The sequence below is a fragment of the Ascaphus truei genome, chromosome 2 (assembly GCF_040206685.1).
Source record: "Ascaphus truei isolate aAscTru1 chromosome 2, aAscTru1.hap1, whole genome shotgun sequence".
Classification (NCBI taxonomy): domain Eukaryota; kingdom Metazoa; phylum Chordata; class Amphibia; order Anura; family Ascaphidae; genus Ascaphus; species Ascaphus truei.
In genome coordinates, this window is record NC_134484.1 from 66,760,804 (window position 1) to 66,774,456 (window position 13,653).

At 44.0% G+C, this 13,653-nt stretch overlaps 1 protein-coding gene across 4 annotated transcripts in view; it reads left to right on the plus strand.

Annotated features, from left to right (window-relative positions):
• The window catches only part of STK3 (serine/threonine kinase 3), a 248,534-nt gene that overhangs the window by 175,927 nt on the left and 58,954 nt on the right, over positions 1–13,653 (plus strand). The gene's annotated exons all lie outside the window — the stretch shown is intronic.

Below are 13,653 nucleotides of genomic sequence, written 5' to 3' on the forward strand. Positions count from 1 at the left end.
GTCCACCCTCCAAAAGACATACTCAGAATTAGATGTGCTTAAATCTAATGGGATTTATAATCTGTCGGACGCCAGTCTGACATCCCATCAGATGAATGTACTGGGTAAGGGTTTGACTTTCTGTCCCTCTTCATCCCCTAAGGATTTTTACTTATATTTGGATCTCCGTATATAAGGAAATTTACCTTGAGACAACATTTTAAATAAAGTAGGTCATGTCGAGGTCCACATATGATCACCTTGATAGCATGGCTCTGAGAGCTGCCATTTTGGACTTGGTGGATCTATTGGAAGAGGGTGATGTGATGGGGGAGATTCCACCATCCATCATCCATTCTGGTTTCAAACCTACTAACATCTTTTACCCTTATCATGCAAAGGGACAATTTGTCAAAATATTCGACAAATTGGTAGACTAAGATTTTATGAAACGTTGTTCTAGTCAGAATAAATTAAAACACAATTTGAACCAACAGGAACAAAATGCCATCCGAGAATTGAAGGATAACAATGACATTGTTAACAGGGAGGTGGGATAGTTGTCCAGAATACAGATGATTACCATCTTGAGGCTTGCCGCCTTTTGGCAGACCAAGCCTCTTATGCCCTTGTGAAAACTGACCCCACCTTGAATTATCTTAAGGAACTCAGAGTTACTAGATAATGTATGGCGATGGCCAATCGAATTCTAAATAAAAAAAAGAGTGATTTATTTTTTTTGTACACCAAGGAACCGGTGATCCCCATTATGTAACACACCCCTAAAATTCACAACTCTTTAGTGTCACCACCTGGACACCCATTGTGTCCGGGATAGATTCACTTACAAGCAATCTATCCGTTTATATTGATTTTTTTTTTCTTACAGCCACTAGTTTTCAAATTACCATCTTATTTAAATGAAACAGCCAATATTATTCAATTTTGATCAGATATAGTGGTGTGACACATACCGACTAGCCAGATTTTATGTGGCTTCCCTGTATTAGGACTAGGAGAAGATCCGAGACAATGTATGCCATAAAGGAATGTCCGACAAAAATGCACAATATTGTGTGTATACGTTGAAGATATAAAGTCCTGCTCACAATAAAGTCCCTTTGTAAACCGACATGGGGGATCTAACACTGTGCAACCAAGGGTCAGCGGTGACACAGACAGCACTCATCCCACAAGGTGCACAGACGTCAACCCGGCGGCATAGGCGGATGGAGCAATGCAATGACACACTGGCCGTCGGAGAAGGTAAGCAATGAAAGCAAGCAATGTAAACTCACGGTGGTGGCGTCTCTGCAGTCTCGGCGTGGCGTGCTTCAGTCCAGAGGTAAGTAGAGTAAAAAAGTGAAGACCGATCACTGCAAAAAAAGTAGGGCTGGAGGCTTGTAACCAAAATAAAATAATTTATTAATAGCGATAACGGCAAAAAAAGGCAAAGGGTGCTTTATCACAGAGTGACCACGCACGTGAGAAATCTCTTTAAATACACTGACTGCTCCCTGTGATGAGTATATTCGCGCCAAACCCACCTGAAATCAGGTGTTGAGAATCAGGTAATGGGCTACAGGAGCCTGCATGGAACAAAAAACCCAACCAAGGAGCTAGTCTGTAAGGAATCGGGGAACACACCCCCTGCGGCGTGCTCCCTCCTTACCTGCCGCATCTCGGTTCCCGCTCTCCTTATAGAGCATGTACGCACCCGCGGTTCCCTACTCGTACATCGGAGCCCGGCCACCCCCGGTCGCGTCCCGCATTCTCTCACGCGTGGCACGTACACTTGGCGGCGTGCGCCGCTCTCCAGCTGCGAGTCAACTTCACGCCCCCCTTGTGGCGTATTCTCTACCAATGCCTAGTTTCTCTGATGTCTCTCTGTCTGGCATGCGCCGTCCTCTAGCTGCGAGTCAAGATTCCCTGTTGATTCTCTGTGTGGCGGGCGCTGCCTCTAGCTGCGAGTCTATCTTCCTATGCATCGCTGCCCCTTAGTCTGTTGGATCGCTCGGTGTTCGATCCTTAAGAGGGGGGTACTGTAATGATGCGCGGAACTCGCCCCCTGCGGCGTGTTCCTTCCTTACCGGTTTACTTCTGATCGCCGCCCTCTAGCTACGAGTCAAGATCCTGTGTCTTTAAGGATTCTGAAGCAAACTATGCCATCTTGCTTCCTGGCAAATCCTGCCCTCTTCCTCCTGACAGGAAGTAAGCCTCTCTTTGACTTTCTCTTTGCTATTAGTCATTTGCTGCCTGCCCTGGTGCCTGCTAGTACTATTTGCATGCTGTTCCTGCCTGGACCTCCTTGGGACCTTTACTTCTCTCCTTTGGATTCTGGAAGACTGGGACAGTCACTCATATACTACTGAGGTTAGTTTACCGTCGGGTAGTGTAGGTACCTGCTTAGTAGGGTCCACCTTGACGTGGTAGCAGGCTTATAATTCCTTGGCCAATGGATTAGACTAAGAACCCTTATGTTATATTTAGTTTCGCTGCACCTTGCTGTTTCTGGCACTATGCCTTTAAAGAGGCTGGACGTCCTCCAAGAAGCAATTCCCTTGTGTTGTGGATGTTAGCTTGTGCTCTGGACTCTACCTCCCATGTTCCTTCCATGTTCATGTTCCTAGTTCCATGTACATGTTCCTAGTTCCTGGTTCCCGTTCCAGACTCCCGTGCTGAGGCGTTGGCTTCCCACAACCCCCGCGTTGGTGCCTGAGAAGCGCGCACTCCCGCTCTCTGCTGTCAGAGCATGCGCGCACATGCAGCTGGATCACTCGTGTCTCTGAGCCAGGCACCGCACCTCCGGACGCGTCGGGCATTCTCATGCGCACGGCGCGGTCACGTGACTTCATGCGCCGATCCCCAGCTGCGCGGCAACTTACTCTCTTCGTATCCCCTGTGGCCTCCCCACCTCGCTAACGGGTCCTTCCCTTTCCCTGCGCTTGTGTGGAGAGCACAAGCGTGACATAGTCAAAGTATAAGAGAAAAATAAATGAAAAGACAACAATAAATAATGTGTAAATATAAAGAAAATAAAACAGCATAATAAAAGAAGCATATTTTATTAATTCCTATGGAAGCAGTAAGGGTGTACTTAGTTTTTCACACACAGCTTCTCCATTTTGGCTTTATTTTTGTTAAATAAATCATGACACGGTGTAATATGTCATGTGTTGTTGTTCATCCGAGGTTGTATTTACCTAATTTTAAGACCTGCTAAGGAACAGATGATTGTTATTATGTCCTGATATGTAAAACATGGAATTCAAAGAGGGTGTACTTTCTTTTTCACACCACTGTACATATACTCATGTATGTATATGAATGGATATGTGACTATTTAATTGTGAAGTCATATACACATGATGTGGTTTTGGTGTTTGTTTTAATTATTTACACATACTTTTAAACAGGTGGGACTGTTTAAGTGGCCTTGTAGCTTTATTAGTTACAATTGCATTCTGATGTGTTAGCATGCAGGATTTTATTTGTCCTTTTTTCCTGTGTGCTCACACAGGGAAACTAATGATGGGTTTTTTATTTTCCTTTGCTCAATTAAGTTTTAGGACCAAATAATTTTGTATACATTATTGTATTATATTTATTATTTGTATATTAATTGTTATTGTTTTGTCCTCATACAGATGAGATCATGAGTTCCCCATATTTTGCATTATGTTTTGCATTATATACTTTTCATCTGTTTTATATCGGCCATAGCCCTTGACAATTGGTTAATTATTCAGTTGATATAAATTCAAGAGCTCTGGCGCTAGTGACGTCACCCCCTGAAGAAGCACGTGAGTGCGAAACGCGTAGAGGTCGTCACTTTGTTCTTAGACGTCATCACGCGTCCTCTCAGCTGCCGGGCCGATCAGCTGTGTGTGGGTCCCTCTCGTGAGCAGCAGAGCGCATGCGCAGCTGCTATAAAGACATTGTACGCGCGATCAGCTGGCATCAAACGAGGTTGTGAGGTAGATACCAAGTAACACTGCATGCTGGTTTGTGAGCTCTGAGGTTGAGACGCTTTTAGTGGATCAGCTTATATTAGCTGTGTTCTGCATGGCTCCCATGTTCTCCAGGTGCTGCGAGCAATCTGTCCAGGGACTTGGTGCTCAGGGTCCAAACAGAGTAACATCATTGGACTGTCAGCTCTCAATTGGATGACTTTTATTATCTCACATGTAAGTTCATGTGTTTGTTGTGTGTTTTATATTACACCTATTACTATTCACTTCTGGTGCGTTGTGTCTTTTGCCTTTGTAATTTTTGAAGCTTCATTTGGAATAGTTTTTTTTATGTCTGAAGCATTTATTCCCATGACCTGTTATTTATATTATTTGTTATTTATATGATATGTATTACTACTGTGAAGCGCTATGTACATTTATGGCGCTATATAAAATAAAGACATACAATACAATAGTTACTGGGAGAACGGAGCACCCACTTTGATATATGCAGCAAAGAAGTAGATGTCTTGTAATACTACCTTTGCTTATCAATTGAGTAACTTGTTTAACAGTCCGTGCGATTGGAACTTGTGTGTGTGTGTGTGTGTGTGTGTGTGTGTGTGTGTGTGTGTGTGTGTGTGTGTGTGTATATATATATTCTACGTGACATCCCTACACTGCATATTGATTTTACTAAAGTCTTAACTTGAACCCTGTCCAGTTAATTTTTTTTCATGATACAAAAAGTTATACAGTATGTAGATGTTAGGTCGGTGTTTTTGAGTTGCTGTATCCGTTTCTGCATTGTTCACATTTTGTCATGGTTTGTAGATGTGCCATCATTTTGATAAATTCAAGACATCCGTACTAGTCAAAAAGCTCACTTTGTGAAATAGTCATGCCGTTTTTCCATGATATAGTAAATTTGTTCATGTAAAAGCATATAATCACTGCATTTCTTGGCAGAACATTGAAAACTTAAACTTGAAAAGTAAAATTTGTTTTGATATATAAAATTCATGGTCTCCTTTTGTTTAATTCATGCTTGTATTTACTTAATGAAAGCATTCCAGGTAATTTAGGATTGTAATTAAGAACAGAGTAACCTCATGGTAAATTCATGTTCATCATCGGTGGCTTGTAAGACTAGGTCTAGGAGCTCTACTCATCAGAAGTTAATTGTCTGCTCCAAAAAACTAGTATATTGTGTGTGTTTCTTTCTAGACATGTTTTCTGGTATTTAACCACATATATTTCAGTTCCGGCGGCCCCTCGATTCCTGAGATACTTACCTCTGTAGGTACTGCCGGTACTTCCTGGTTCTTAAAACTACTGTGGCACGTGTACCAATTGGAAATCGCAACTAATAACGTGTCTGCTTCCTATTTGCCCCTATGTTGCGGGAGATTTCAAACTGCATCTTGTTTCCCAGCGCGTGGTCTTATTGCTCTTTTCTTCCTTATGTAGAAAAAAGACAACAACAAAAAACACCACACACAAGTGGTATAATAGGCGTCGACACTCAGTATCTTAATCTATAGAGAAGTAGAGAACTTGACACTTGCCTGTGTATTTGTTCCAGTAGTGCATACTCCTCTATTTTCCTTCTGCTGTTACCTTAAAAAGTGGAGAGAGGCATAGCATAATACTGTTTATTACAAAAATAAGGGAGGTGAGATAAAAATACACTTACAAACGACCAACCATATGGATTGTGGTGGTTTCTATTGCTGCAAGTGTCCTTTAAAAACTTCCTTGCTGGAGCTGCTTTTCAGTCACTTTTTCTCAACTCCTGACTTGTCTGTCTGGGTCCACGGGGATGGGAGGCTTTCTCAGATTCGTGCACAGTCTGTTGTGCCTCTCCGTGTGCAGAGCTCCCTGCTGTTTGTCAGTGTTGGTTAGCTGATCCACAGACTCCACAGGTATGGTGGCTCCAAAAGAGCCAAACCAGGCAAAACTAGTTTGATGTGGACATCCCCTTTTTGGTCTTTTGGAGCCACCATACCTGTGGAGTCTGTGGATCAGCTAACCAACACTGACAAACAGCAGGGAGCTCTGCACACGGAGAGGCACAACAGACTGTGCACGAATCTGAGAAAGCCTCCCATCCCCGTGGACCCAGACAGACAAGTCAGGAGTTGAGATAAAAGTGTCTGAAAAGCAGCTCCAGCAAGGAAGTTTTTAAAGGACACTTGCAGCAATAGAAACCACCACAATCCATGTGGTTGGTCGTTTGTAAGTGTATTTTTATCTCACCTCCCTTATTTTTGTAATAAACAGTATTATGCTATGCCTCTCTCCACTTTTTAAGGTAACAGCAGAAGGAAAATAGAGGAGTATGCACTACGGGAACAAATACACAGGCAAGTGTCAAGTTCTCTACTTCTCTATAGATTAAGATACTGAGTGTCGACGCCTATTATACCACTTGTGTGTGGTGTTTTTTGTTGTTGTCTTTTTTCTACATAAGGAAGAAAAGAGCAATAAGACCACGCGCTGGAGGACAACTTTATTTTCTACCAATCTTATATAAGGAGGAGTTTGAATTACCTCCTGGGACACCAGCTGCGGGACTTTATTTATTGCACCTCATTAATAGGACTAGCGCCACTTTTATTTTTTCTTTATTGCATCTTGTTTCCCCAGCAGGGGATTGTACTGGGGCACCTTCAGAATCAAGTATGTCGAGAACCAGGGTGTTCCCATCTTGAACAAATGTTAAGAACTGATGCATACAGTAGATTGCCATGCTGAGTCATAAAACAAACAAACAATGGTTTGAACCAAGATATTGGTCCAACAGTTTGTGCGTGTGTGTATATGTATGTATATGTGTGTGTGTGTATATATATATATATATATATATATATATATATATATATATATATATATATATATATATATATATATATATATATATATATATATACCACACTTATTAAGGTTATGGAAGGAATATTTACAGTTGCTATATATATATATATATATATATATATATATTTATATATATATATATATATATATTTGCATCTCATCCCAGCCTCTGTCTAAAAGCTGTGTTTAAAACAGCATGCATTGGCTTGAGGCTTGGCTTGTGTAATACGAGCTTGAGACAAAAGGTGGCACTGAGTGCTCATTTGCATGTCATTTCCCAGAATCCCTTGCTGCAGTGGAAATGCTGTATGCTGGGTGACAATGGGGAAAGACAGGGTTGCAGACCTGTCTAAGACATGCAAGTGAACATACAGTAATATTTACAGTTGCTATATATATATATATATACAGTGGTTGACAAATCACCAAAAAATCTACTCGCCACACAAAAAAATCTACTCGCCACCTAGTACCAAACGTGTGCTGCTTGGGCCAATATTTACTCGCCCGGGGGTTAAATCCACTCGCCCGGGGCGAGCAAATGTATAGGTTTGTCGAACACTGTATATATATATATATATATATATATATATATATAATCAAAAAATAAATAGATGATACCGTTCTGTGGCTAACGAAATGCTTTTATTTGTGCGAGCTTTCGAGATACACTGATCTCTTCTTCCGGCGATGTTACAATGAATGAAGCAAGGATAACTTAAAAACAGTGTCTCTTGGAATGTTATCTGTGCTTCTCCTTCCACCGGTGTGGATGTGTTTTATGGCTAGAGGTGTCAAAGGGTAACTGAAAGCAAGTGAAGAAAGATTGTGTATGTGTATCAGTGTGAATAAAAATGAATGGAGAGCCCACAGTATAAACAGTGCTCTACACAAGGTGTGTGTGGAGTGAGAGGGATATAAATGGTGTGGGTGGGTGTGGAAATGTGAGAGTTTGTAGCACAACTAAAAGTGTGTGTGGATACTATGTGGTCCCTATTGGTGTATATGGATGGAAAAATAAGGAGTATTAGTATGTGTGAGAGACAGCTGTGTGTGCATACATATAGCACAGTATGTACAGACATGGCCTTTAGCGCTCATGGGAAGAGAGTTCGCTAGTGTCAGTAATGACTCATAAAATTTCGATCTCTGTTTAGGCCACTGCTAAGTGTCCCGAACAGTTGCATAAATTTGTATTCATGCAACCGTCTCTCTTTCGGGGTTTTAAGATTACCTTTGAGTATGGCAACCCTCAGATCGTTCATCTTATGGCCAGAGTCAGAGAAATGTTCGCCAACAGGACTGTCTCTTGTTCCGCGTGTGATGCTGTGGCGATGCAGGTTCATTCTCTTGTTTAGCCCCTGTCCTGTCTCACCTATGTAGTAGCAGCCCCCTGGGCATTTCATGCACATGATGAGGTACACGACATTGCTGGAGGAATTAATGTGATGGCTGGAACTGCTTCTCTTTGGGTGGCTGACTGACTCTTGGGTAGTGGGTGACTATGACTGACTGTGGGTTGGTGTCTGTTTCTCTCAGACTCTCAGACCCACTCTCTTTCTCTCAGACCCACTCTCTTTCAGACCCACTCTCTTTCTCTCAGACCCACTCTCTTTCTCTCAGACCCACTTTATTTCTCTCAGACCCACTCTCTTTCTCTCAGACCCACTCTCTTTCTCTCAGACTCACTCTCTTTCTCTCAGACCCACTCTCTCTCTCAGACTCTCAGACCCACTCTCTCTCTCAGACTCTCAGACCCACTCTCTCTCTCAGACTCTCAGACCCACTCTCTCAGACTCTCAGACCCACTCTCTCTCTCAGACTCTCAGACTCACACTCTCTCTCTCAGACTCTCAGACCCATTCTCTCTCTCTCAGACTCACTCTCTCTCTCAGACTCTCAGACCCACTCTTTCTCAGACTCACTCTCTCTCAGACCCTCTCTCTCAGACCCACACTCTCTCAGACTCTCAGACCCACTCACAGACTCTCAGACCCACTCACAGACTCTCAAACCCACTCACAGACCCACTCTCTCTCACTCTCAGACCCACTCTCTCTCACTCTCGCTCTGACTCTCAGACCCACTCTCTCAGACCCTCTCTCTCTCAGACCCACTCTCTCTCTCAGACTCTCAGACCCACTCTCTCTCTCAGACTCACTCTCTCTCTCAGACTCACTCTCTCTCAGATCCACCCTCTCTCTCAGACTCACTCTCTCTCAGACTCTCAGACCCACTCACAGACTCTCAGACCCACTCACAGACTCTCAGACCCACTCACAGACTCTCAGACCCACTCAGACTCTCAGACCCACTCACAGACTCTCAGACCCACTCACAGACTCACAGACCCACTCTCTCTCATTCTCAGACCCACTCTCTCTCACTCTCAGACCCACTCTCACTCAGACTATCAGACTCACTCTCAGACTGTCAGACCCACTCTCAGACTGTCAGACCCACTCTCAGACAGTCAGACCCACTCTCAGACTGTCATGCCCACTCTCAGACTGTCAGACCCACTCTCAGACTGTCAGACCCACTCTCAGACTGTCAGACCCACTCTCAGACTGTCAGACCCACTCTCAGACTGTCAGACCCACTCTCAGACTCTCAGACCCACTCTCAAGACTCTCAGACCAACTCTCAAGACTCTCAGACACACACAGGGGGAGGGAAATCTGATCTGGGGGGGGGGGATCGGAGCAGGTGCCCTCCGCAACTGCTGCTCGGTGTGGGGAGAAGGAGGACCGTGTAAGTGCACAAGGGGGGGTGGGGGAAATCTGAGCAGGGGGGATTGGAGCAGGTGCCCTCCTCCGCAACTGCTACCCGGTGTGGGGAGGAGGGCCGTGTAAGTGCACGGGGTGGAGCAGGGGGGGATCGGAGCAGGTTCCCTCCACAACTGCTGCCCGGTGTGGGGAGGAGGAGAGGCAGTAGTGAGGTGTCTCTCCACCGCAGACTCGTTCTTCTATCCCCCAAGCCTCTTATACCCTCTCCCCCCCCCGGAGCGCTGCTTACCCGCGCCACCCTGGTGATACTCAGGTCCTTGATCACCTCAGGCGGCTGCTGCCACACACAGACAGTGACACACAAACACAGTGACACACACACACAGACAGTGACAGTGAGACACACAGAGACAGTGAGACACACAGAGACACAGAGAGACAGTGACATACACACACACACACAGTGACAGTGACACACACACAGTGACACACACTGACAGTCACACACAGTGACAGTGCCAGACACACACAGTGACAGTGCCAGACACACACAGTGACAGTGCCAAACACACACACACACACACACACACACACAGTGACATTGACACACACACACACACACACACAGTGACATTGACACACACACACACACACACACAGACAGACAGAGACAGACACACACACAGTGACACATACAGTGACACACACAATAAGCCCACCTCTGCAAACACACAAAAATAAGGCCTCTCCCCCCTTGGGGTGGGTAAGGTGTCTGGGAGGGGGAATAAGGGGGCATGTGGGTTACCTGGGGCCCGGGAATGGGCAGCTGGAGCAGCATAGGTAGCCAGTGCAGCTGAGAGACTGGCAGGCCCGCGGAACCTAAAGGGAGGGACAGAGGGGCGGAGCCTAAGGAGCTCGGCATTACTGGAGGAGAGAAGGGAGGGGGGCAGTGCTGAGGGAAGTGGAGGGCCCGGCATTACTGGAGGAGAGAAGGGAGGGGGGCAGTGCTGTATTTGGTAGAAGACACAAAAACCGACGTTTCGGTCCCCCAGTGGGACCTTTCTCAAGGTGGTGCACCCCCCCCCCCCCCCCCCCACTGGGGGACCGAATCGGTTTTTGTGTTTTCTATCAAATATAGAAAATTCATGATTTACTTACCTGCGTGCTGTCCCTTGATGTCGTGTTGCAACCAGTATCGTATGGTCTGTTATTGCTTTATGGGATAAGCACCAAAACTTATTTACTTGCATATGGTGTGCCGGCTGTGCATTGGATTATATATATATATATATATATATATATATATATATATACATACACACACACACACACACACACACACACACACACACACACACACACACACACACACACAGACTGTATGACTGTCCTGTTTTTTGATTAAACTTTTTTTCTACTATATATATATATATGTGTGTGTGTGTGTGTGTATATGAAAACACACAAAAAAGACTGACAAGATCCCTGTATTGCTTAATATAGGGATCTTGTCAGTCTTTTTTGTGTATTTTCATATTATTTTTTATCCCTTAGCACCCCCAGGATTTTTACTATCTTATTATTGGTTTGCTTAAGTTAATCTTTAAACATCAATATTATATTTATTTTTGGGTCTTGGGTTAGCCTTTTCAATTAATATACAGTAGTGTTAGCGACTTTTCGTGTGTGTGTGTGTGTGTGTGTGTGTGTGTGTGTGTGTGTGTGTGTGTGTGTGTGTGTGTGTGTGTGTGTGTGTGTGTGTGTGTGTGTGTGTGTGTGTGTGTGTGTGTGTGTTATTTATTTATAAAAATATTTTACCAGGAAGTGATACATTGAGAGTTACCTCTCGTTTTCAAGTATGTCCTGGGCACAGAGTTAAGACAAATAATACATGGTTACAAATACAGTTACATAAATAAACAGGGTATACATTATATACAAGACATTGCATGTACAGTTAGAGATAATATATATTATGGGCGTATGAAACAGTTACAGACCAGATTAAAATGTGAGACAGCCTTAGATTTGAAAGAACTTAAACTGGTGGTGGATGTGAGAGTCTCTGGTAGGTTGTTCCAGTTTTTGGGTGCACGGTAAGAGAAGGAGGAACGGCCGGATACTTTGTTGAGCCTTGGGACCATGAACAGTTTTTTGGAGTCAGATCTCAGATGATAAGTGCTGCATGTGGTAGGGGTGATGAGCTTGTTCAGGTAGCTGGGTAGCTTGCCCATAAAGAATTTAAAGGCAAGACAGGAAAGATTAACTTTGCGCCTAGACTCTAGTGATGACCAATCTAGTTCTTTGAGCATTTCGCAGTGGTGTGTGTGTGTGTGTGTGTGTGTGTGTGTGTGTGTGTGTGTGTGTGTGTGTGTGTGTGTGTGTGTGTGTGTGTGTGTGTGTGTGTGTGTGTGTGTGTGTATACATATATATATAGTGACCCGAACGTAGTTGGCAAAGAGATTAAATATTTCTAACTCTATAATAGTGACAAATATAATTATTTTGATGCTAAATGTAAAAGAATGCAGACGGCCTCTAACTGTTTTCAGTAGTGCTTTTTCTGTTCTACAATGCAGATGTTAACCGCTAGTGACACTGTTAATGTTAGCTCTAATATGCTAAATAGATTTATGCAGACAAATCTTTAGCTGGTTATTCTTCCCTTGTTTCCTCATTCCAGAAGGTTTGGGGTAAAAGAGGCATTTGTGAGCCAGTGTTTCTTAGCATCCCCCTTTAGTGTAGAAATACATTTCCCGTATATTTGATGGTTACTTAATTATATGTTCCATGGTGATGGATTTTCTTGTATTTTACAAAATCTGAGTGACCATTGCAAGAATTATAAGTGCCTTTGTTTCCTGCGTTTTTTTTATTCAGGTTAAATCCCAACTGATAGGTCCCCTCTGGACTCCCCGTTGTGCTCAAAAGCTAGTGATAAAGTGGAACAAATCGGGCTGATTTATCAAAAACTTGCAGACCTAACAATTGCTGCAGGCTGAAATAGCTGCTTTCAAGTCATTGCTTTGACAGGAGCAGCAATCTCCTCAGGCCAGCCTCTCCCAGACTTTATGTGTAAAGATGCTGTGTACCATCAGCTACAATTTCTTCTAACATTTTACTTTCTTTACCCATGTTTGTAATTAAACCCTGGTAGTCAAAGTGGTTTAACACTTTAGGGAGCCCAATGATCTAGCACTGTAAGTATCCGGTATTAAAGCAGGTTACTTATAGTATTTACAGTACAAGGCACATTAATCCAAAAAATTACACGTTTGCGGCCCCAGAAAGGGTGTCCTTAAGTTTCCATACCTGTACTTGCTGCTGACCTACTTTGCATCTATTTTGAATTGCTGAGATCTATATACCGTATTTCCTCGATTGTAAGACGCCTTCGATTGTAAGACGCACCATTGATTTGGCTCTTACATTTGAGGAAAATTACTTTTTCACTCCATGTTTCAGGAGAGGTCCCATGTCAGCGGAGGATGAAGCGGGCGGCAGGAGAGGTCCCACGTCTGCAGATGTTTGAAGATGGACAGCGGGTATGTGTGCAGCAGCAGAACAGGTCAAAAATCGGCAGGTGAATGAAGATAAGAAGACACCGGACGTGCGGTGGGGTGCGGCGGCAGGAGATCATAATAGAGGGAGAGCTGAGCAGGAGCAGAGTGGCATAGGGGGAATAGCTTGGGAGGTGCACACTGTAACCGGAAGTCAGACACCGGTCAACTTCCGGTGTTACAGTGTGCACCTCCCAAGCTGTTCCCCTATGCCGCTCTGCTCCTGCTATTATGATCTATTTGCCGCCTCCACCACCGCACGCCCGCTGTCTTCTTATCTTCATTCACCTGCAGACTTGGGACCTGTCCTGCCACCGGACTCCCGCCCGCTGTCCATCTTCAACCATCTGCAAACGTGGGACCTCTCCTGAAACATGTTAAGTGAAAAGAGGGGGTTAGTACTGTAGACACTTTTTTAAATACATCGATTCTAAGACGCACCCCGATTTCAGGCATGTGAAAATCGAAAAAAAGGTGCGTCTTAGAATTGAGGAAATAGGGTATGTATTTATTTTTGTATTATGTTCTACTATAGTCATTTTCATTGTTTGCACT